This window comes from Castor canadensis, chromosome 9, assembly GCF_047511655.1.
Source record: "Castor canadensis chromosome 9, mCasCan1.hap1v2, whole genome shotgun sequence".
Taxonomy (NCBI): Eukaryota; Metazoa; Chordata; class Mammalia; order Rodentia; family Castoridae; genus Castor; species Castor canadensis.
The window spans coordinates 120,868,747-120,895,351 of NC_133394.1; the positions used below are offsets into that span (position 1 = coordinate 120,868,747).

The following is a 26,605-nucleotide window of genomic DNA, read 5'->3' on the forward strand; positions in this document are numbered from 1 at the left end:
ACCACCGGAAGTTGCTGCTACCTACTTCCCCTAAGGTTGAAGTGAAGGGCCAGAAATCTTCCAGACAAAGCTACAGCTGTAGGAAGAGGCTGCCCACACCACACAGCCTGCAGCTGGGGAGCAGACCCAGCAGGAAAAGTGAGTTGAGGGAGTAAATCCTCCAAGGTTTTGCTCCTTCCACCTGTGCTTCTACTAGCCAAACCCAACTGGAATTCAGAGACTACTGGCTGTACATACAGTGCACAATAGTCAGACTTCGTGGACAGATAGCAGGGAGAGAGGGATGCAAACAGGTCTAGAGTGACAAATAGAGAACATTCAGCACAGGCATCAACCAGCTCTTTCCTTCTTGTTCTACACTGTGATTTCTCACTGTTTTATATTTTTAATATACTGAACAAGGTCTAAGTAGTGTTTTACTTGGTCTAAATGTAAAAGAACATTTTTTATCAGCAAAATTAGAAATAACTCGACTCATAAGTGTGCTACTAAACCCTGGAGACCCACAGTTTCATCTTTTGTGTGGGTTTTTGATGACGGCAGTAGTTTGATTTTGGTTTTTTTTTTTTCTCATTGTTTTTTGTTTTGGCAGTACTGGGGTTTGAACTCAGGACCTCACCCTTTCTAGGCAGGTTCTCTACCACTTGCGCCATGTCCCCCCAGCCCTATTTGTTTGTTTTTTTGAGAGAGGGTCTCACTAAGTGGCCTAGGTTGATCTCATACTCATGACTCCCCTGCTTCAGCCCCTGAGGGCTGGGATTACCATGCATGCACCGCCAGGCCCAGCTCACAGTTTTATCTTAAAACTAAATGAAAAGAGACCCCAGTGGTGCCTTCCCCGGTCATTGTGAATTACTTTCTTGGCAAAGTTCTAAATGTCTCGCTCTCTTTATCTTCAACTTCAAATTACCAATTGGGCAGAATGTAAAGATAAGTTTTAACAGAATTGAAAACTGTAGGGGAGGAAAAAACCTGATAAAGAACAGAAATATTATAGGGGTATTTTTAAAACCTTTTCCTGTTTAGTTCCTGTGATACATACTCCAGAGGATTTTGGTGACTGGCAAAACTGAAAGTCCCATGTGGTGAGAGATTCTGCTCAGCTAGAATCTTTCTCAGAGAAATGAGCAGAGATCAAACTGACCTGACCCTCCTTGCTGGCCAGGAAGGGCATCCATTTCCAAAAGTTTGTTCAAGGGCCGTGCACCAATGGCTCACAACTGTAGTCCTAGCAACTTGGGAGGCTGAGATCAGGAGGATTCAATTCCAGGCCAGTCAGGGCAAAGCATTCCCGACGCTCCATCTCCAAAATAACCAGACCAAGATGGAATGGAGGTATGGCTCAAGTGGTAGAAAACCTGCTTTGCAAGTGCAAAGCCCTGGGTTCAAACTCCAGTATGACCAAAATGAAAAGGTTTAGCTGGAAGTAGTGAAAGGCATCAGTGGTCTTCTTCAAATTGCTTTTTTGTTGATTGGTAAAATAATGTACACACTCCCAGCTTCTAAAACTGTAAGAAATAAATTTCTGTTGTTTAAAAGCAAAAAAAAATAAAATAATAATGTACACACTCATCCCCCTTATCCATGAGGTATATATTCCAAGCCCCCCAGTGGACACTTGAAAACACAGATAGGACTGAACCTTGTATATACTATGTTTTGTCCTATACAAACATAACTATGATAAGTTTAATTTATAAATCAGGCACAATAAGAGTAACTACAACTAATAATAAAATAGAACAATTGTAACAATATACTTTAATAAAGTTATGTAAAACTTATGAATCATTTATTTCTGGAATTCTCCATTTAGTATTTTCAGATGGCAAATGACTTCAGGGAACTGAAGCTGCAGAAAGCAAAAGTGGATAAGCGGGGCTACTTTACATTTTAATTAAATATAATCTTGAACCATGCAAAGATAAAACTAAGAAAGTAGAAACCACGAATATCCTCACCACACAGGAAAAACACTGTGAACGTTTTATTATATTCTCCTTCTCTCTTTTTTCTACACATAGATTTCTCAGATAGGCATTCCACAGTATACAGTTTTGCATCCTCATTTATTATAATTTACATTATGGAATAAGATTATTCACGTCATTAAGTGAATTTCAAAATAATAAAATTTAAAGACAACACGTTAACTATATCACAGTGCATTTAACTCTCTCTGCTATTAATAAACACTTAGGTTTTGTCTAAATTGGTTAATGACAAATAAGATTACAACAAATTCTTCCATTCATATTTTTTAAATTTATGGTAAATTCCTTAGAACAGATTTCTAGAAGCAGAATTAACGATAATTAAGGTTAACTTTGGATCTCACCAAATTGCTGTACAAAACAGACCATTCCAATTTACATTACCCCCACAGGGTAGAAAAGCAGAACCTGGGGGGGCACTGAGTGTTGGAATGTATTTCTGCCTCTGTCAATGGCATCTCGTTCTTGTCTTAACCAACATTTCTTGTTTCATGAAGTTAAACAGTTTTCATGCATTGTAGGCCTTTGAACTCCCTTCCCTGTGAACTGTTTCTGCAGTTTGGCAGCCAAACTTTCTTCTAAACTTTTGTTCCTCTCCTGAGGATTACAAAACTTTGTACAACTTTATTCCAATTCATTGAGTGTTTTCAGATGGTTGGTTGCTTTTAACAATGCGAATTGATTCCAAAAATGTCATTTTAGTTTGGTTTTTGACAGAGAAAGGCTATATGTTCAGTTGAATGCTGCCCGAACTGCTTTCCAAAACCATAACTAAAGTTATCTTAATTGTCTCTCTGAATATATTAAAATACACAGTAGCCTACAGTTTTCAGTCCAGAAATCCAAAGCTCTTGGAAACAAGTTTCTTTTGTGGGCCTCTCTAGGCCTAATTAGGACTATATGATCCTTTTTAGGTACTGAGAAGAGTGAGAAAAAGCTGTTTAGTCAAGCACAGACCTTTTGACATGAGTTTTCAACTTGACATAAAGCCCAGAAACATCAGGACAAACGTGTCCTTAAGTGCCTGAGTGCTCTCCCACTGTTTCCAGTGAGATTATTTTTATTCTTGGGCATAACATACAGTGGCTACTATAAGTTAGTGATCCCCATGGGGAGGCCAAGGGAGCCAATGGGATGTAAGTACAGGGAATCATTTCCCATTTGCAAATTGACAGAGTAGCGAGTAGCATTTCTTTGGTGCTTTTCACTTCTGGAGCACTTACTCAGCTAGAATCTGATTTGATACTGGCAACACCCACCCGGGTGCTTGCTACCATCTCCCTCACTTTACATGGATCATTAAATAACTGGGCTCAAAGCACTGGTGGTAGCCAGTGCTCAAACTCTGGCTTCGGCCTGTAAACCTAATACCAACTACATTGTCACCCAGATAACTTTCTTTATTGAGTACTTTTTAGAAATGCAACAGAATCATGGAGCAAGGCCAGAAAAAAGGAAATCAATGATAACAGAAATACAAGGAGCAATCCAGGTCACCATCTTACTCAGTGGTCTGGAAAGAAGAAATAAGAGACATTTCGTGTAATTTTTTCAGTGAACAGTTACATTGGTGGTCTTACATGTGCCTCTCCTTGTAAGCCACTCCTGAGGAATCATAGTCTCAGATATTTCTTTGTTCTCTCTCTTTTTTTTTTTTACTCTGTCAATCTAGCTTGGACTTTTACAGCACAATAGTCATGGTTGGCTCTATGAAATGTTGTTGAATCTATAGCTTAGACAGGCAGGGAGCTGGCTAGATAAGACCTAAGTGACCCGCATTGCAGGCAAAGGTGCCACTTCTAGAAGAGTCTACTTAGCCCTCTTATCACCAACACGATTGCAAGTTTGATGAATTTTTGAGGTGAAAAACAATGTAAGCCTTGCTGGACTTTGGGCCAATGGGGGATTTGTGAATAATTTCACGTGGCTTTACCACTTTTACCGGGGATCTGAGTGGTTAACCGTGAGTGAGGACAGGTGGCGTTTTTTTCTTAACACATGTGAAAGTCCCATGCAGATTTTTAAAGAACAGGTCAACTTCCTGGAAGAAAATGAATTTAGACCCGAAACTCCTGTACTCATTATTAGGAAGATGCAAAACAATAAACTTGGTCCCAGTCCTGACTGATGTCAGCTGCCACATGGCTTCTACTCAGAAGGCCTCCATCAGAAGACAGAGTCCCCACCAAAACCTAAGTGACAGAGTCCTCTGAGTGAGGTAATACTGAAATCCACCAAAACTACCCAGGATGTGCATATGCCCTGGGGTAGTTGACAATGGACCTGTGACTACTGAGGGAGTGAGAACACTGTGGGGCACAGGCTGCTTTCCTCAGATTCCACTTGGATGAGCACAACATAAGACAGTCTTGTCACTGCCATTTTGAAAGGAACTGATAAACTCTCAGGACTGTAACAATCATTGATAAAAGTAGTAAGGAGATAGAAGTATGGAAGTGGGATTGCAGGAATCCTTTATGCTCCTCCTCTTGCATGTTCTGCCTGGGTGAATGGTGTCACCAACCTCCTAGAAAACCCTCCAAGGTGACAGCACATTGTTCCATGTCTTGGCTCCCACTCCCCTGCTCTTCCATGCCTTTGCTGCCTCCTGTTACCGTGCAAGGTTTGCATCTGCTCAGCAAAATATTTGCAAAATGGGGTCCATAGAATTTGGCTCTTTGAAGTTCTAGGATTCTAAAAAAAAAAAAAAAAAGCAAAGCATCTTTTTGAAAAAAGCATTTCTTTCCCCATAAAACAGCAAGATGGACCTATTAGCTCATATCCCCCATCCTTTAATCCACAGCATGGAAGTTAGACCTCATCCCCATGGGCAGGGACATAAATGTAAAACGCATACCACCTTACTGGGACATTCATTAGTTTTGGAGGCAAGGCAGAGAAGGGCCTTCTCTCTTGCCCACAAGGGGGCAGTATGTCAGCAAAATGCCTTCAAAGCACTATGCAACTCAGACTCACCCCATCCAAGCTGGCCATTTTCAGGCACATGATGAGGGTCAAGTACTACCCAGAGATATCATGGGTATTCTATTTGGAAATGTTAGGAAGGTATTTGGTTAACTTTATATCTGTTTCCCATTTGTCTTAGCAATTAAGGATATAAAAACCTTTATGAGGCAATTTAAACATTTTTAATTTTAAAAATATCTCTCCAGATATTCTGAAGCAATCAACACATTTATGGCAATGAAAACACAAAAATACACAAAATTGACATCCTGTCCTGAAGCTGACTGACATTCATTCAACCACTGAGATTGGGAAGTTTCTAAACTCTTACCATCCAAAGATAATGTAAAGAGAACAATGAAATTTAGACCTACCTCACGTGGTACTGGAGCTTGAACTCAGGGCCTCACTCTTGTTAGGCAGGTGCTCTACCACTTGAGCCATGCTCCAGCCCTTCACAGCACATTTTTAATACTGATAGTAGACTGGTTATGCTCATCTTCACTGGGTGATTGAGATTGTACTAGATGTTGGATTGGGTGACTTTATAAGCCCCACTCCCTTCTTAAGTCTGTTTTATTTAAGCTTCTCTGACACTTGCATCCAGTTGAAATCTAATTAATGAAGTATCTCAGAAAACGTGTTTTCCAAGAAAATTAGAAAATCCATCTCTTGATTAGCTATTAAGCAACTTTTATAACTAATCAATGTATAGAACAACTTTATGATTGCAATTTTCTCAAATAATCTTAGCTATAGGATTTTAAAGGGTTTTTTTCATATAAAAAACCTTCTTCTGTGCATTTATTTATCATGGTTGTACTCCTTGTTCTGATCTGAACAAACGTTTATGGGGAGAAGAGGAGTGAGAGAGCCACCTTCATCAGTCCTAAGAGTATGGTTATTTTTGTGGGGTGCTATTTCTCTCATCTTCCCTACCTTTTAAACACTCCTATTGTCATGTATTAGTTGTACAGGGGGTATTCACTGTGACATTTCCATATATGCTCACACTGTACCTTGGTTAGGTTCACCCCCATCTCTCTCCCTCATCCCTCTCCTCCCTACTTAAAACAATTACAGCAGGTTTCATGTTCTAGTCCTTATAAGTATATAGACGACATCCACCATATTCACCTTCCTCTATCCCTTCATTCACCCTCCCCTCCCCCTCACAGGACCTGTTTCATAATCCTTTGTCCTTCATTTTTCAGTGAGTATTCATTGTTAATAGGGGTTTTACAATGGTATTTCAGCTGTGACTATACTGTACGTTAGTCAGTTTAACCCCTTTATTACTCTTTCTTCTCTTCCCCCATTACTTAACAGCTTTCAATGTGTTTCATTATGCCATCTTTCTGTACAGATGCAATGTATTTTGATACTATTCACTCTTTCTCTTTTCCTCTCCCTCCTTCCCCAAGTCCCATCGAACAGTCCCACTATTGCAAACATGTTCTATACATAAATGTGTATATGACCATGTTTGTATTTGTGAATACATTTATCTTTTGGATCTATCTTTCACATGTGAGAGAAAACATCATCACCCCTATTTTTAATTTGCAAAAGTCAGCACCTGTACTAAAATGTAAAGTTTTTCTTTCTCTGATTTATCCATTTCCCCTCAATTTAGTTCCTGCTGGTGACTAATAAATAGCTCCACTAACATATTACTTCATCTATCTGGGAGCAAGGATATATTTTAAAACTTCTGACATTATTAAGCAAATTTTATATATATATATATATATATATACACACACACATATATATATACATATATGTATATATATACATATATTTAGCACACCTCTGTGTATTTTTTTTAACTGTGAATAATTGTTATAAGTAACAAAACACTTCAACCTAATGACCCAGGCAAGCTGTAAATTAACCAGTTAACTAATGAACGTGTTTCAGAGATTTGCTAGCAAGTCAGTTACATAAAACTCAGAACATATTTTTTCAAACACATGATCTTATTGTCTAGGATAGACTCTTGGACCAATGCCCTAAGACTCTTTTTTCCATAAGAAGCTGTATTTGGGGATGACTCTTATCTCCCAACCCTTTGGGGGCCCCTAAACCTCCTGGCATAGTGGTTAAAACCCAAGTCCAATCATTAAACAGATGGGAAATCTCAGTTTAGTTCCCTGTAAAATGGATATATTAACACCTATCTTCTAAGGAATAAATAAAATGATGAGAGCAACACATTTAATTCAGGGTTCAGCACCATGACTATGAACAGTCACCATGACTATGATGATAATATTAATGACAGACTTTTGAGTGCTAGGCTCCTTTGAACCCAAGATAAAGGAAGGTCTATGGAGACGTTTCTTGTACCAAGTATGTGTTTATATCACATTTACTAAGAAAACACACAGTGAGTGTGTTAGTTTCCCAGAGCTGCCACAATGAAGTATTAGATGGACCAAACCCAGAAATTTATTGTCTCACAGTGGTGGAGACTAGAAGCCCAAAATCGGCAGGGCTGGTCACTTCTGAGGGTAGTGAGGAAGAATTTGTCCCATGACTCTTTCTGAGCTTCTGATAACCTTAGGCATTCCTTGGACTGTGGATGGCATTTTCCCCATGTGTTCATATCATCTTCTCTTTGAGTTTCTTTCTCTCCCAAATTTCCCATTTTTGCAAGGACACTATAATACTGGATTAGGGCCCAACCTAATGACTTCACCTTAACCTGATCATCTATAAAGACCCTATTTCCAAATAAGATCACCTTTCACGTCCTAGGGACATGCGGAGGGAGGGATATAACTCAACAGGGAGCAGTAAGTGTAAACTTTCATTGAGTATCTTCCAGTGAAATATTGGGCCAGACTTCAGAGAGGTCTCCACATGGTTAAGTCCCCGGGAGGAGGAACGGGGCTCTACTATAGCTCTTCCTCCAGCAGAGGGCAGCATCTCCAGGAAGCATTCATGCGAAGTGGTGGTCAACTTGGAACCATACTTCTCAAAAATACAGCAAATCACCCACCTTTTTATTCAAATAGATATCCAGATGTAAGCCTCACACTCCATTTTTTTTTTTTTTTTAGAGTTTGCCTTCTTTCAGACCAATTAGACTGCTTCGCAGCCTGAGCAACTTAAGCATCTTAAGAAACTACTGATTCTTTGTGGCTTGAGAATTCCGAATGGATCCTTGTGTGATTTAATTCCTAACAAGGGTTTTGCAACATCTGGAGTTTCATCAAGTTCTCAAAACTCCTCAAAGTGAAATGATTTTTTTAAATCCAGTTCAATGTTTAAAACAAGCACAGATGCCTCATAACACTTTTGGAGGATGAGGTCATCCTAAAATCTAACAAATGACATGAGGACGTCCCAGTTCTCCTAAGTTGGGAATCACAGCTCTAAACAGCACGCCTGACCTCTGCAAGGAAAACCAACTCTCCCTGGAGACTCATTTACCACCAGGAAGTAATTTCTCCACTGGGAGCCTGTGTATCAACAAAGTTCCTTCTCTGTGTCCTCCCAGGCAGAGGCAGGGGGTGAACTGGGTTCACTCTTCCTGTGGGCACACACCCTTCACACTCCAGCAGGAGGTCTACAGAAGGGAGTTCATTTTTTTTTCTCATTTTTATTAGCATATATTCATTGTAGGGGGGATTTGCTGTGACAATTCTGAATAGTCTTACATTGTACATTGGTTAGGTCACCCTTCCATCTCCCCGCACCCCTGCCACCCACTTAAAGCAATTATAAGAGGTTTCATCATTCTATTTCCTTTATGCATATGAAGCCCATCAACCTTGTTCCTTTACCTTCATCTCCTCCATTCACCCTCCCCCTTCCCACAAGTACCCCCTCACACACCATACCTATTGCATAGTCCTGTCTTTCATTATCAATTCAGAGGGGAGTTCTTCTGGAATAAAATGCTCAACTCCTCAGAATAATACTTCGAATCTCAAAACAGTACAACTCAGTTTCAAGCAGTATTTTCAATGAGACAAACATTTGGGTTTCTAACAATCTAGTGTATGAAGAAGCCATGAGCATCAGTCAATAACACATTAAGATGAAAAAGGTCCTTTACCTGGGCTGCTTTTCCCCTCTGGCCCAACTGGTCCCATCTCATCCCAGATTCAGCTGAAATGTCTGTTCTCAAGGACACTTTTCTTGGCCATCCCCATCGTCACTATTCTTCATTCCAGCATCTCAGCTAGTTCTCCATAGATTTACTATCTATCCCTAATTATTTTGTTTACTTGGTCTTCCTTCTCCATATAAATATAAACTATGAGAGACAAAAAGCCTTGCCAATCTTTTTTCTCTGCTTTATCCCTAATTCTGATACCATGCCTGACACTAAACAGATGTTTTAGAAACATATGTGGAGTGATTAATGTTCTATACATAGGTGTACCTGTACCTCAAAGCTCCGTTGACCTGTATTCAAGGCATAGTACACAGTCTAACCAAGATGTAGCAGTATTGACCTGGAAATATTACTTTCCTGAATATTCACTCTGCCTGAGTAAACAGAAGGAGCCCTAACGCTCCTGCAAGCTGATTTAGTAGAATCATTGGCACTTGGGTAAAATTGTGGAGAATAATGTACTCAGCACAGATGCTTAAATTTTTAAGAATTTAACACCAGGACAAACCTTCTGGGGCTAACTCTGTGGGAATGAGGCCCTTTTTATGTCACGGGTGATATATGAACTGATGGCTCATGAAAGGTGAAGCTCAGACTAAGTTATCAGACTTTTTCCTTCTGAGTTATAGCACAGCAAGCAGACTTGACCGATTACAGTCACTGACAAGAGCTGAGCAGTCTGTGGGCTTGTTTATGTTACCAGAGAGAAGTGACAATATGGACCAATTTAGTGTCTACAGCCCAGGATAACTAAACAAATCTTCTTTCCCATCCAAGTCAAAGCTCACCTAAGCAGAGTTGGATTTATGAGAAGCAAATGCCCAAGACAGTCCGTCAGTCTATGGTGCTTGTTTTGGGGCCATATTACTTTAAAAAGTCACAAATTAGGCCCTCTAGAAGCCAAAAAAAAAGAAGAAGTCCCTTTAAACAGTGCAACTAGATTTCAGGCATCTGGAGCTTGTGTGCACTGGGCAAGGCTGTTTGCAGGAGTAAAGGAAGGTCACAGGGTCTCCCAGAGCCACCTAATGGCAACATCTCTCAGAGCAGGGAAACTCAATAACTCAGCGTCCAGGAAGGTTTCCCCATGGCTGTAGACTTAATGACAGCATCCATCACCGAGTCAAAAGTCTCGAGGACAAAGTGCTTCCAGAAAAGGCAAGTTTACCTGCTCTGTGGACAGGTCCAGAAATGGGACTCCACTGGGACAAAGATGAAGGACTTCCTCCCCTGAGAGCAAAAACAAATACTTGAGGAAAGAAACTGCACCAAACCTTTAGAGCTTATTTTATTGCTACAACTTCTGTGTTAAAGAAAATGAAAACTGGTCCAATAAAATCTGTCTTCCATCCTTTCACAGAAAAAATTTTAGGCCCCAAATGGAGTGGCATTTCTGTAGTGGTTCATACCTGTCATGTTAGTCACTCAGGAGGTAAGGATTGGGAGGATCAAGGTTCAAGGCCAGTCCAGGCAAAAACTTGGCGAGCCCTGACCCCCACATCTCAACTAATAAAAACTGGGCAGGTGTCTGTTATCCCAGCTACGTGGATGCATAAATAGGAGGATCATGGTCTGAGAATGGCCATGGGGGAAAAACAGACCCTACCAGAAAAATAAGCAATGTGAAAAAGGGCTAGAAGTATGCCTCAAGTGGTAGAGTGCCTGCCTAGTCAGTGCGAGGGAGGCCCTGAGTTCAAATTCCAGTACAGCTAAAACCAAAACAAAACAAAAGAGCCAAGAAAGAGGACTTTCTGCCTCTTCCTCCCATCTTAGACCTGGGAGGGACAGCAGAGTGTAATGGTTAGGTCAGACTTGACACCCCATGGCCTGGCTCACTTTAGACAAGTTACTTGCTCCCTGTACCTCAGTGTCCTTATTTATACAATGGAAAGACTCCCCCCAGGATGTGGTTAAGAGAATTGTTGGCGCTAAAATATGTGAAGCACTTAGAGGTCTGACACACAATGAGGGATAGGTAGGTACACAGCAAGGGTTTGCTCATTAAATAAAATATGTGTAAAGCTAGCAAGAAGCTGAGGAGGCAGTGTGGGCATCTTTCACTCTCCAAGTGTGTCAAGCTGTCCTTGCTCTCTCCAGTCCTGAGCGAGCCTTAAAGGGCAAGAACTCAGTCTGGAACTTGGCACCCACCAAGGCAGAAGCCGCATGCTCTCTTTCTGGCACCTCCCAAAACACTGCGCAAGTGATGCCCACCTTTTCTATGGGCCAACCCCTTTTTAGTTTTGTTTTGTTTTGTTTATTGTGGGACTAGGGGGCTTTGAACTCAGGGCTTTGCACTTTTGCAAAGCAGGCACTCTACCACTTAAGTCACACCTCCAGTCTACTTTGCTCTGGTTATTTTGGAGATGAGGTCTCGTGAACTATTTGCCCAGGCTGGCCTCGAACCATGTTCCTCACAATCTCAGCCACCCAAGTAGCTAGGATTACTACTACTATATATATAGGTGTGAGCCACCAGCACCCAACCAGACCAACCCCATGGTATCTGAAGGGAAAACTGAGGAAGGAGTCTGTAAACCTGGTTTCAGAGGTTGCCTGAGCCGTAGCCTGGCTCCTGGCTCCTCAAGGGAGCCTCTGAGCAGACACAGGCACGACCTTTCACAGAAGCCTTCTTTCCTGCACATCTGCTTGTTTTCTCAAAGACAGGGCTACCCCAGGTGGGGTCGGGACAACCCGTGGGAGTGTTCTGCTCCCACATTTGGGTAGCAAAGGAGCATTTTCACATGTTTGGAGAAAAGGTCACTGCTTAAGATTAACACGTTCTCATTACCCCTCCTGCCTCACCAGCCTGAAACACTGCTCTGCTGTGGGGTTAAGACAGCACAGAGCCTGAGCTGATCCAACTGCACTGAGGAACAGGAGGAGCAGGGAGCTGTCATTGCTGTGAATAAGTGCCACACTGGGGGCAAAGGTTTTATACAAAATGAGTTTAACCACAGCCACCAGGGCCCGAACCGAATCTTGTAAGCCATGACCCATATGCACATGCTCTGAGCAGCCACACAGGGGAAAGAAAGGAGTTAGCATAGGCCATAACCCCCCATCCTTCCCCAACTGTCTCCAGGGTTTGCCTGACTGCCTCCTCCTTCCCTCCTGGCCCCCATACTGGGGATTGAGCCCAGGCAGGGCCTGTGTATTTTAGGCAGCTCCACTACTTTAGTTTTCACCAGCCTTGATAGGCAGGTGTTCTGCCCCAGCCCTTGTGCGCTGTAGTTATTGCCAGCCTTCTTTAGTTTTCTCTTTTCTTCTTCTTCTTCTTTTTTTTTTTTTTTGTGGTACTGGGGCTTGAACTCAGGGCCTCACACTTGCTAGGCAGGCATCCTACCACTTGAGCCACTCCAGCTCTGTTTTGTTTTGTGTTGGAGATTTTCAACATAGGGTCTGGCTTGGAAACAAGCTCCTCCTGATCTCTGCCTCTGGAGTAGCTAAGATTACAGGCGTGAGCCACCAGCACTGCTCTTTTCATTTTCTTAATTGTGATACAATACACAAAATATACCATATTAACCACTTTTATATGTACAATGTCACATAAATTCTAAGTGTTGGAATCTCACCATGCTTAAGTGATTTCATTTTTTTTTCAGATTTATTGAGGTATAATTGACAAATAAAAATTATGTATAATTTTATGCATATATATTTATGTACATTGTGAAATGACCACCTCTATCAAGCTAATTAATATATCCTTCACCTTACATAGTTACTGGGGGTGGGGGGGCGAGAACATCTATCTTCTTACAAAATTTCAGGAGTCTAATACAGCATTGTTTACTATAGTCACATTATCACACAAATTAGATTAAATGTTTTTCTTAACTTTGCAGTCACCTGCCAAAATAAAGCATCCCTACAGTGTTCTTTGGTGAAGCCAGGCACTCATACTTATAATTCCAGTCACTCAGGAAACAGAGATCAGAAGGACTGTAGTTCAAGGCCAGACCAGGCAAAAAGTTAGCAAGACCCCCATCTCAACAAATAAGCCAGGCCTGGTGGTATGCACCTGGAATCCCAGCTACTCCTTCAGATGCATAGGTAGGGGTTTGAAGTCCCAGGCTGGTGCCAGGCAAAAAATGTGAGACCCTATCTGAAAAATAACTAAAGCAAAACAGGTTAGAGGATAAAGCACCTGCCTAACAAATGCAAGGCAAGGCCCAGAGTTCAAAACCCAGTAGCACCAAAAAAAAAAAAAAAGAGAGAGAGAGAGAGTTCTTTGAGCTGGCATGCTAATGCGCTCCTGTAATCTCAGCACTCAGAGTCAGAAGGTTTGTGAGTTTAGCCCATTCTGGGCTAGTGAGACCCTGTCTCCAACAACCAAAAGAGACATAAAAAAGAGGGAAAGAGAGAGAGGGAGGCAGGAGAGAGAAAAAGAGAGAGATCTCTGAAACTGTATCTTGTCCCCTCAAATACCTGGTTATTTTATATAAAACCCAACATATTGTATGACATTTAAAGTCACTTGTTTTTTTAAAAACAGACATTTACTCTTGTCACTTTATTAATCAATCAACATCCACCATACACCAAGTACTGTTAGGGACACAAAAGAAAACTCTCAGGACATTTGACTTGGCAAGATGAACAAAATAAATACCTGGAACAATGGACAACCACAACACAAGACGGCAATTTCTGTCTGAGAAGTCTGGGGAAGTTAAGCGTCTCCTATTTGAAAACTTTTGTGTGTCCAGCACTTCCTGAGTTGTTTATGCCATGTCTAACCCCACAACAACACTCTCCCCTCCCTACCTGGAGTTCAGAGATTAAATAACTTCTCCTGAGTGACAGCTGGAACCAGAACCCATATCCGCACACCCACCTTGTCTGTTCTCTTTAGGATGTCTCCCCCTGTGGTGGCTGTGAGCATGGGAAGATAGAGTAGCTGGTGAGGACACAGCAGGAGTCCTTATGAGGCTGGTCTTGGTCTGCTCAGGCTGCTATAACAAAAATATCATAAACTCGATGGTTTGTAAACAACAGACATTTATTTCTCATAGCCTTGGAGGCTGAGAAGCCCAAGATCAAGGTGTCTGTCAAGGATCCACTCCTCATGGATAGTGCCTTCCCCCATGTGACGAGGATCCCTTTTATAAGGCCACTAATCCCACTATTTGAGGGCTACACCCTCATGATGTGATCACTCCCAAAGGTACCACCTCCTATACCTTGGGAGTTTAGAGTTTGACATATGAATTTGTGGGAAACATAAATATTCAGCCCATCACAAGTCTGAACCAAAGAAGCAGGTTTGTACTGAGGAGACAGTGACGTCTAGATTGAGGGTGCCATTCAATTTTTTAAAGGATCTTAAAGTCAGGTGAAATTTAAACATCTCCCTTCTTTCAGTCACAAGAACTGAAGATGTTCATAAAAATAAAATTCTTAAACAGTAGAGTGGATAAAGGAGGGGGGCGTCTGAAGGGGTGAGATATCCCTGCTATTTTAGGGAGGGGCAGCAGACTGTGAGCACAGATAGGAGGAGGGTATTAATAGGTTCAGCCAACATTAGACCATCCCATGTGGTTCATCACCGAGGTCGTCAGACAGCCCGCCAACAAGATCACCCTGAGAGGGTTTATGATACCACTACTCCCTCCCAACTGAGTCTTGGCTCTCATCGCAAAAAGCAGGCAGTGACAGGCCGTGCACCCTTGAGACAGCCACTTAGAACTCCCTCATTCATCCTTCTAAAGAAAGAGTTTGAGAAAAATACAGAAAGTAGCATGGAAATCCCGGCAGGCATTTCATCAGCTCTTCTCTCTCAGCAATTTCCCTTTGGCTCCATTTTTTTTTCTTTTATTACTCTTTTTTTGACTTATGGTATCTTCCAAATGCTAAGCATTGCTTTACTCCTCTGAAATCCAAAGACAAAGGTAAGCTTGTATTTTCCAAAGAAGACATAATGATGAAAATGTCCAGACAAGGTTCCAAATCAACACTTAATTCTCAGTCTCTGCAGATCTAGCTTGGCAAACAACGCATTAGGAAAGCACTTGTTCATTTACCTCATCATCTGCTTGTTCAAGAAGTATTTATGCAGCATCTCCAATGGCCAGGCACTGTCTGGGCTCCAGATGCACACTGAGGATATGACCCCTGCTCTTCTGCAACTTAGTCTAATTGGTGATATAAAGAAAACAAAAAGTCACTGACAAATGTTCTGGGAGGATAAGTTTTAAAAGTTAGGGCAACACATGGGAGAGATTCCTATTTTTATGCTAGAGGAGATTACAGATTGAAGTATTGTCCCTAATCCATTACCTTCCTGGCATCCATACCTTTGTCATGGCTTCATCATGGTGCCCCTTGGCTTTGGGTTTGTCCACGTGACTTGGTTTGGCCAGTGGTCATGTAGACAGAAATGACATTAGGCCACTTCTGAGCCCCAGATTTTAAGAAGCATCATATAGCCAGGCGCCAGTGGCTGACTCGTATAATCCTAGCTACTTGGGAGACTTAGATTAAGAGATTCATGGTTCAAGGCCAACCTGTGCAAACAGTTCATGAGACCCACATCTCTAAAACAATCAGATCAAAATGGACTACAAGTGTAGCTCAAGCTGTAGAGTGCCTGCTTTGTAAGCATAAAGCTGTGAGTTCAAACCTTAGTCCCACCAAAAAAAAAAAAAAAAGTATCACATGTATCTATCCCCTTGCCTTTCTGCCCTGTTTCCATGGTGATGAGAAGTCATGCCCTGGATGGCTCACAGGTCTAGAAAGATGTGAGACACATGAAATGGGGCCACCCTACAGAAGCCACTGGCTCGCAGTGAGACATCACAGCCACTACATCCTGCTGCAGAGCCAACAGCCTGTCAGCCCAACCCCACTCAACCCACAGACATGTGAGCAACACCAACTATTATTGTTGTAAGCTTCAAGTTTTGGAAGGATTGTCCCCAATTCTTTGCCCCTCACTTGTGCTGGATTCATCATGGATGCCCCTCAACTGGAGTTTGTCATGAATGGTGGTATGTGGGAAAAATAGGAATATTTCAAATACAAGTTTTGATTTTTTTTTTTTCTGGTTCCACCTCTGTTGGGTATACAAGAGCCGGGTGACTTGTCATTTTCATCTGTAAGGCTCCAGATCAAAAGAAGCCACATCTGGATTAAATACAGATCATGAAATCTGGTCTTAAGCTATTGCCATAATTTGATAACACCCTGTGGGGTCTTGATTCTTCACCCTCCCCACCATGTATCTATACCTCTGCTAGGGTTTCATACTGCTCTTTGAATTTGGACTTGACCATGTGACTTACTTTGGCAAATTTAACTATTAAATTTAGAGTGGGTCTAAATCTTAGGAAATTTCCTATGTCTAGTCACCCTCCTGTTTCTCTAATTTGCATGAACACCTATTATGGCTATACTACTGTTCCAAATGAGGTGGGAGACGTGAACAGAGGCACCTCAGCAGACCCACAGCCTACAGCGAGAAACAGAAGAGCGTCAGCCCCTCAGCCCAACGCTGAACCACCCAGCCCAACCCAGCCCAAATTAACTGAGCCCAACACTACCCACAGATAGGTGATTGGTGTTAAGCTACTGATTATTTATTGAAGTCATGTGTTACCCAGCAAAAGCTTTGTGACACAGTGGGAGAGAATAGCCTCCATGCAGATGTCAACTAAACCAAGAGTTACAACTGGAGCAGAAATGGAAAAAAAAAAAATAGAGGAAAAGATGTTCAATGTCATAAGTCATTAGGGAACTGAAAAATTAAAATAGCAATGAGATACTATGCCACACCTACAAGAACAGCAAACATCCCAGACACTCATAGAACTACATGCTGCCGAGGATGGGGAACAGCTGGAGCTCTCACTCTTTGCTGGTGGGAATGCGAAATGGCACAGCCACTTTGGGAGATAGCCTAGCAGTTTCTTACAAAGCTAAATATGGCCTCACCTTACAATCCAGCAATCATGCTCCTTGGTATTCATCCACTTGAGTTGAAAACTTACAACCACACAAAAACCCTCGCATGAATGTTTATAGCAGTGTGATCCATAATTATCCAAACTTGGAATCAACCAAGATGTCCCTCAATGGGAAAATGGATAAACTGTGGTGCATTCATGCAGTGGAATATTGTCAGTGATAAAAAGAGATGAGCCAAGCTGGAGGCATGACTCAAGAAGCAGAGTCCCTGCCTTGCACATGTGAAGTACTGAGTTCAAACTGCAGTATCTTTGAGAGAGAGAGATGAGTCAAAGCTAGGTACGGTGGTGCACATCTGTAATCCCAGCACTCAGGAGGCAGAGGCAGGAGGATGAAAAGTTTGAGGCCAGCCTGTACTACAGAGTGAGACCCTGTCTGGAAAAAAGTAAAAAGAAATGAGCTATCAAGCCATAAAGACATGGAGGAAAAATATTGTTGAGTAAAAGAAGCTAATCTAAAAAGGATATAAACTATAAATCCAGCTATATGACATTTTGGAAAGGGCAAAACAAAAGAGAGTTTAAAATGTTGTTCAGCAGAGAGAGGGAAGGAGGGAGGAATGAATAGGTAGAGTGTGGGGGATTTTTAAGGTAGTGAAACTCTTGTATAGCTCTGTAATGGAGCTATACAATGTAATTAACATTAACCTAATGTAATACATTAGGTTAATAATGTATAGTTCATCAATGATAACCAATATATCTCACTCATGTAGGATGTGTACTTAACTTTTCTCATTACCGTGATGAATACCTAATGAAACAACTTAAGGGAGGAAAGATTTATTGTGGCTCATGGTTTTGGAGGGTTCAGTTCATGGCCACTTTGGCCCCATGAACTTGGGCAGAACATCATGGCGACAGGAGCATGTGGCAGAGGAGGTTCTTCACTTAACAGTGGACAGGAAGCAGAGAGGAAAGATGGGACCAGGTACCTGATATGACCTTCAAAGGCACACCCCCAGTGACCTACTTCCATCAGCTAGGGCCCACCTCTTAAAGCTTCCAGAACCTCTCAACATAATGCTGACAACTGGACCAAACGTTCAACACATGAGCCTGTGGAGGACATTCAATCCAAAACAAGATGTTAATGACAGGTGAAACTGTGGAGAAGAGTGAAAAGGAAAGAAACTGTACTTCCTGCTCAGTTTTTCTAGGAACAAGAAACATCTCTAAAAAACAGTCTCTTAAATAAAAGAGAAGAATTTACATGGTGGAAAAGGCATGGAAAGTAGGCACAAGTATGTCACAAAATACGGCAGACACAGAGCACAGCTAAGCAGAGGTTCAGGTGGGGCGACGCGAGCATGTAGCACGCCATGTCCTCAGAACTGCACTGAAGACTAGATAGACACACGGCTCACAGGACATTGGATGTAAGGCTAAGGAGTTGTGATTTTTACCCTGAGAGCAATGGAGTCATCCAAGGGTTGTGAGAGGGGAGTGACTTAGTGATTTTGCTTTAGGAAAAGCACTCGTCACATTACAAAGACTGATTAGGAGAGGAAACCAGTCTGGAGGCAGGGAGGCCTTTAGGAGGCTATGGCAATAGTTCAAGCGTGGGGAGCTGGTCTCTGTGCTCCTTATTCTTCATTGGAGCCTTCAGACACTTTCTGTCTGTCTCTGCCCTTCTGTGTGCACAAGGAAGCTGGCCCTAAGGAAGGAGGCTCTTGGGAAACTGCCATTCGATTTCAGCTGGTTTTCCTACAATTGGTGCAGCAAACAGGAGGCTGGAAGACAGGAGAGAAGAGTGACATGTTCACCCCTCCCCCAGCCTTGGAGCTACCTGTCACAGCTCCCTTCCACATGACCACTTTGACCACAGTGACCGCTGGGCAGCCAGTAGCCCCTTCTCCTGGTTCTCACTGGAATTGGGGAACACCGTATCCTCCCACTATCGCTCAGCCCTATGCAATAATGACCTGTCACTATGCATGCTATCTGGGTTCCCCCTCCCCATTTTCCTTGTTTGTTTTTTTAACCCTGACTACACTTCTGAGCAGTCTTATCATTATATCCTTCTTATTTGAGACACTTGGGGTACATTTAGTTTTCCACCAGACCTCATTGGTATAATCGCCTTAACTTGGGGTTTGTGCTAAGAAAAGACCAAAGGAGACAGCTGGAGAGATACTTAAACAATGAACTAGACAGCAAGAGTTTGAACCACGCCAGGATCTGAAGGGAAGTGTAGGTAGGAAGACATTGTGGGTGATGCTGGGTTTTAGCCTGGACCCCGGGGGGATGCTGATACGGTTACTGGCATTATCTTACTCTGCTCCTTGAGGCTGGCAGGTTCATGACAAACCACACTTCCAGTGATTATGGCTTGAGCATTAATAAAAATTGCTTTTTGCTGGCATGTTATTTTAAAAACGCACAGCTCAATGATTATTTTGCTTGGGAGTCCATAACTCTCTAGGCCTGTTTAAAAGGTTCTTCAAAACATCTGTCCTCGATTAAACAACAGATACCACTTACAGACCATGTCTGTTTCCAAGGATTTCAGAGCAGTATGAAAAAGCACAGGCCTCAACTTTTTATCCAATTACAGAAAATTGTGTAAGTCCAGGGTACCAAATTGTTTGATTTTGTTGAAATGCATTGTGATGAGTGACTACTTTTACATCTTAGAAAATATCAATATTTACTTTAAACTTATAGTGAAATTAAAGAAAAGCAAGATATGTTAGCTAATTGTCATAGAATATATGGTGGCTGCTATAGAATTGCTACCACAGGGTACTGTGAATGACACTCCTACTTTCCACCAGTTGGAGGGGCATTTTAGTTTCCCTCTTTTGCTTTGATTTTGTTTTTTTTATCTCCTGTCCATCATCTTTGCATGATGGGCTTGTTCCACCTCTTCATCTTTGCCCATAAATCCAAGAAGCATCCTCTTTCCTCCAGATCCCTTGTATGTCCCTCACTACCTTCAAAATAGCATGCCAAATACCAGTTGCAGGAAAACCCTGCCCTTGGCTGCTACTTGAGTTCTCTTCACTTGCTCACAGGAAGAAGAGCCATTTTTATCCTTTGAACTAGCAGGATCTTCAAGTAATTAGATCATCACAGTCTACTAAAGTCAACTGTTGGCTAATTGTTACCAGTTTCCACTGACTTCTATAAGACAGCAAAGAGTCATGAAGTTGAGGTCTGAAAGACATGTAAGGGCCACTGAGTCTAGGCCCTGGCTTCACCAGTAAGGAGAGTGGAGTGCTCCATATTTGGCGGGGCCAGGAGAACTTGCCTTTCAGACTTCCCTCCCAAAGCTCTTTCCCTCCAACCCTCAGAGAAGTTGCTTGGGTCTGTGCATTTGGCTTCTAATCTCCCTCCTCAGTAGGACAGATCTGTCATAGAGAAATTTGGGGAAGTAAACACACAAATGTCATGCCCGCTCTAAATAAAAGTCAGTCACAATAGATATGCACTAGATGAGTAAAACAGTATTGAAAAATACAACAAATCAAAAAAAATAATGAAAGACAGGACTATAAAATGGGTACAGTGGGGGGGTGCTAGTGGGAGAGGGAGGGGGAATGAAGGAGATCAAGGTGAGGGTATATGGTTGATGAACTTCATATACTTATATGAAATAGAATAAAGAAACCTCTTGCATTTGCTTTAAGTGGGCGTGGAGGGGATTGAAAGCAGAGACAGTGGCGGCAAGGTAAATAATGTACAATATAAGCCTAATCGGAATTATCACTTTGAATTTCTCCTTGTATAATGAATATATACTAACAAAAATTGATTTTAAAAAACCGTACAAACAAAACCCACTTCCTTTCATATTATAAAAGCAAAACATATTTACTGAGAAGTGTAGAGAAGAAAACTGACCAGAGTTTTTTGTTTTATTTTGTTTTTTGGCAGTACGAGGGTTTGAATTTAGGCTTTGCACTTGGGCAAGCACTCCGCCACTTGAGCCATACCTCCAGCCCAGAGAAGAAAATTAAAATAACCCATCATCACTTTACTCACAGTCTTATTAACATTTTACTGTATTTACTCCAAGGATTGTTTTCTTAATCCATGCATGACAAAAAGTCTTAAATCATATATAAAGGAGAAAAGTAACATTTTAATTGTGAAAACCCAAAACATATTAAAAATAATAATATACTCAAAAAGTTATAAAATAGAGTTAGTGAAAAGAAAAAGACAACGTTTCAGTATCAGGGTAGAAGGTGAGTTGGTTTCCTGAGAAGGAAGGGAGAGAAGTTGATTACTAACGTGTGGTTATTCCTCTGGGAGTCTGTAAAACTGTCCTTTCCATATCAGTGAGGTTGCCATGGTGTTCTGGGAGCACATGGCTGTGCTGGTCACTCCTCTGCTCATTCCCAGGGCTCCTGGATCATCTACACAGCAGCCAGTGACTCTGGTGGATGGACAGCTTGTCCACCCATCCAATGCCAAATAGCGCATTACTACTCTTGGAGCTCCCTGCTAGAGGCAAGGCAGATCATTCCATTGCCCTGTGGGTGTCAGGACAAACTTGATGGTGTCGGGACAGGCCAGAGACCTCACTAGTCTGATTGAAAGAGTTTCCAAGTTCTTGTCTCTGAAAACCTGATTGGAGACAGGAGGTGCTGATCCAGTCACGCAGAACATGAAAAATGGCCCCACGAGTGAGTCCTAAGCCAAGACCAGGGTCTGGGCCAATGTGCTTTAATGCAAAAACCAGAGTGTCTCCAGAGTGAGGGAAGAGATAAGTTACACTAACACAGGTTACAAGTCACAGGCTCATGCAGAAGTTGAGCTCCTCACACTCCAGGTCTCCCCAGGGGTAGGAGAGGGGGCTCACCTGTGTGGGCTGGTTCCAGTTTCCCTAGTGAAGCAATATGGACTCATGGCTGAGAGTTGTTTCCAACATCTGATGGTCTGGATTTAAATAATGCTCTGCCAATTACTCTCTGTAACATGGGGCAGTGTTGGGGTGTGGGGGAGGAGTTACTTAATCCCTCTTTGCTTCTATTTCCCTTCTGTGATATAGTCATAATAAAAGTTCTAGTAGTTGGTGACACAGAGCTGTTGTGACCATTAAAGGGACAATGTATGCAAAGTGTTCACAGAGTATCTAGAACTAATGCTGTATAATTAACAGCCCCTACTACACACTCCCTAAATTCCCTGCCTTGAAACATCCACCTGTACATGCCAGTGTCTCTGCATTTCATGAGAATGCCATTGACCAGGCACAGCCAGCTTCACAAAGCACTCTGGGATGAAGGGCAGAAAGTCAAAGCATGTTGTGTGTAGGTGTTTGTGTGTAGGAACCCTAAAACATCTGTTCTTGTGCCTAATCTGAGTGTGTGTACGTCCTTCCCCTACCTCTTGGCTAGCTCCCTCTTTACCTCTGCTGGATCTCCAGCCAGTGGGCACAAGTTCCTCTCTCACACAGCACCTCTGAGTAGCTCTCTGGGTCCCTCTGTGTGAATTAGAAAACACACTCCCACCACAAGACAGTGCAGCCTTGTGGCCAGGCATGGCTTTCTGTCTCCCTTTGGCCAGGCCCTTATTTACAGAGAACACCTGAAACTTGTGCCTTGACTAGGAGGATGGAGACCGTTGTGGACTGTGCTTCCATTCTTCTCTTCTCTCTTCTCTCCTTCACCAGCACCCTAACCCAAACTACTTTTCTGTTCTCCCTGAACCCCTCCGAAACATCAACAACAAAAAGCATTAGTACATGTCAAAAAAACAAGCTATCTGAGTGGGAATAGTGCATATCATCTATACCTTAGAATTATCTAGAATGTTAATTAGGGCCTAGCCAGGACACCTTATTGAAACATATTATCTCATTTAATCCAGTGGCACCTTTATGAGTGGCTTTATAACCAGAGAGGTTATGGACCTATTTGATGTCACAGGTGTAGTAGTTGGAAACATCAAACTCAGGGGTATTTTACTGCAAATCGATGTTCATAACACTAGTCAGGTACATTATAGCTAACATGATCCAGCTTCCCAGTGGTTAAAACAAGAGCTACTCAAAGCAATCAAATATTAAGATGTAATCAGAAATTATCAAAACAGAGCAACACAAAGAATATTGTGAAGTCAATAAAATATGAATCAATATATTTATCAAAAGTGATCAAAGTATAATTAGTATGGGTAATCAAATCAATCAAGTATTAATATGCATTTTCAACATCTAATTATAGAGCACATAATCAAAATATAATGGTGACAGGGATAATAACAGCTACTTTTTAAAATCGCTCATCAAAAGATTCAATATTCTTATCCAGCAAGAATCAAATCCAAACTCTAATGAATCTTACAGATATCACTCAGAATTCTTCCCTGGTCCCACGAGGATCCCTCTAATTAGGGTGCTCATATAATTTGTTCTTTAAATTTTGAGATTGAAAGAGACTTTATTAATAATTACATCAGGGCCGGGTCCCATGGGTCACAACTATAATCTCAGCTACTTGGAAAGCAAAAATTGTAAGGATTGTGGTTCCAAGCCAAACTGGGCAAAAAAGATGGCAAGACCCCATCTCAACAAATGAACCAGAAGCAGTGGTACAAATCTGAAATCCAAGCTAGGTGGGAGACAGCAGGGGAGGACTGAGGTCTAAAGAAGGCCCTGGGCAAAAGCACAAGACCCTACTCAAAATACAACTACAGCAAAAATGAACTGGGGTCATGGCTCAAGTGGCAGAGCAGCATGGGCACCGAGTACCACCAAAAATAAGAAGAATAATTGCAGCAAAGAAATTCCTAGGCAAACACAGATATGTGGACCTAGTATATATAATCAACACTCTCCTCAAATTTAAAAAGATCAACCCAAACATTAAAAAATAATTACTAAGTCTGTATGTTGTATAAAACTGGTACTACATATTAGAAATGTGTGGCCAGCAAAACATCATTCTTGGTCTCATAATTTTCCACTGGACAAGTAAATATTAGAAACAAAGCTACAATACTTTCCTGTATACTAGGAATAAAGTAGAATGGATATAGACACATGTAGAAGGAATTACTACAGTTATCTATCGCCATATAACAAACCACCCAAAATGAGGTGGCTTAAAATAACAACCATTTTACTACAGCTCATGACTGTGTGGTCACAAATTCAGGCTGGGCACAATTCAGGTTACTCAGTGTAACACGTTTGGTGGGTGGGCTGGTCTGGAGAGTGCAAGATGACCCAGTCATTCACATGTCTGGCACCTTGTCAGAGGTGGTTGCAGTGCTGAGTTCAAATGGAACTGTTCCCTGGAACACCTACATGTGGCCTCTCCAGCATGGCGGCTTTGGGTACTTGAATTTTTCACACAGAAACTCAGGCTCCAAAAGCAAGTCTTCTAGCAATTAAGGTAGACACTGCATGACCATTTATGACCTAACTTCAAAATCTTAACTTCTAGAGCACCTGCCTAGCAAGTGTGAGGCTCTGAGTGCAAATTCCAATACCACTAAAAAAAAAATCTCAGTTTCATTTCCACCTCTCTATAGAACATGTAACAAAACAATTTGCAGTCTTATTTGAAAATAGCCTCCAGACCCAAAGCTTCTCTTTCATGATAATGGAAGGATTCTTTAACTGAAGGATAAGTAGGAGTTAAGGAAAGGTCCCCAAGATGCAGGATAGCACTGGTTTTATTCAGGAAAGTGGTGAGGACTGGAGTTCAAGGGAAGAATAGAGGAAGAAATGGCACTGAACATATATGCACAGATGCCAATGATGGGGTCAGAATGTGGGATGTGTGAGTTTAGAATCTGGCACATAAAAGGTAAATGAAAATGAATGATCAGATGAGTGAACAAATGAACAATCTTACAGAGAGTGGTGCTGTGGCCTACTATAGTGTTTTCAGGCTTTCTTGAACAGAAATTTGGGAACAAATATAGGTTCCTTTTCTTATATAATTGTGATAGAATTCCTCACAATATAAAATGCACAGGCTAGTAAGTGTGTGTAAGAGAGAGACAGAGACAGAGACAGGGACAGGGAGACCCAGAGAGAACATGTGTTTGTGCTTGTCAGGTTGATGAGTGCCTGCCAAATACCTGAGAGAACCAACTTAAAGGGAACACAGATTTATTTTGACTCATGGTTTCAGAGTTTCAGTTCATGGTCCTTGGCTGTATTGATTCTGGGCCCAGGGTGAGGCAGAACATCATGGCGGTGGGAGCATGTGGAGGAGGCTATTCACCTCATGACAAACAGGAAGTACAGAGAGGGGAAGGTGCCAGGGGCAAGATACAGCCCTCAAAGACACACCCCCAGTGACCTATTTCTCCAGCTAGGCCCTACCTCCAAATGTTTCCAGAACCTCCCAAAATAGGTTCCTAAAATGATGACCAGCTGGGGCCATCCCTTCTTCACATGAGCCTTGTGGGGGGTGCAAGGGACATTTCATTTCCAAACCATAACAGTGTTTACCACAACTGAAATGAAATTTTCAAGAGACAATATTTATCCTCACTACATGTAATATGATCTAGTATCTTTTCTTCAATTCTATTCATTATTTTTCTTTTTTTTTTTTTTTAGCAGCAGTAGTAGTTGAACTCAGGACCTTCCATTTGCTAGGTTTTTGCCCCGACCCTTTTTTGCTTCAGTTATATTTCAGGTAGCATCTTGTGGTTTTTGCACAGGGTCATCCTCAGACCACAATCCTCCTACCTATGAACTCCCACAAAGCTAGGACCACAGATGTGTGATTCCACACCCAGATTATTGGTTGAGATGGGGGTCTCACTAACTTTTTGCCCAAGCTGACCTCGAATCTCAATCCTCCTGATTTCTTCCCCATAAGTAGCTGGGATTACATTCATGACCCACCACACTTAGGCTTATTTCATTATTATTCAAATGCTGGCCATAATTCACTGAATTGGTTCAAGGCCCAATCAACAGTTTGAGAGAGAACATCTTGACTAGGGTCCAGTTGAGGCCTGATTGCAGGAGGTATGGTGTGAGAAAGATACATGTACCTACTCAGCTTCTGTAATGTGTATTTCACAAAGTTATTGTGAGATAAACAAAAGGTGCAAAAACAAACCCTGAAAATCTATAAAACATACAGTCTAAAGGTAATTTCCTTTCTTCTTGTCTTCCTGTCTTTCTGTCTTCATTCCTGTCTTCCTTCCTTCCTGTCTTCTCCTGCATATCTGATGTTATGCAGAGCTTCATGATTTTCATGCTGTGGGTGGAGATGGGAAGTGTCCAGGATCCAAAAGGGGTCAGTGGTACCAGATCTTTTTACTGTCAGAGTCACTCCCCATTCCTCTTCCCTTTCTTCTCTCTGCTCCAGGAGGCTAATCTGTGTGATCTCCCTGATTGCATTTTGCTGTGGCCACAGTTTCTGTCTTGTTAGTTCTGTAACATCAGCCCCTTGCCCCAGCTTCATCAGGCTTGGGAACAGCACCAACTTCCCATTACTGCAACCCTGGAGGGCTGAACAGCCCAGTGCCTCTCAGTAACAGATCCTCAGGAGGCCATCTTCAGTCAGACCCTGTGAATATGTCATGTGTCTTCTCAGTGATCTGACTGGCCCAAAATGTCACCT

At 41.9% G+C, this 26,605-nt stretch overlaps 1 long non-coding RNA gene across 6 annotated transcripts in view; it reads right to left on the bottom strand.

Annotated features, from left to right (window-relative positions):
- Nucleotides 1–1,800: 1,800 nt before the first annotated feature.
- LOC141410981 (uncharacterized) overlaps nt 1,801–26,605 on the bottom strand; it is a 178,806-nt gene continuing 154,001 nt past the window's right edge. For all 6 annotated transcript variants that reach the window (XR_012435819.1, XR_012435815.1, XR_012435817.1 and 3 more), the window contains 4 exons: nt 15,117–15,227; nt 13,931–14,048; nt 10,259–10,320; nt 1,801–4,688 (listed from right to left, as the gene is read on the bottom strand). This is a non-coding gene — a long non-coding RNA (uncharacterized lncRNA). The remainder of the gene's footprint in view (nt 4,689–10,258; nt 10,321–13,930; nt 14,049–15,116; nt 15,228–26,605) is intronic.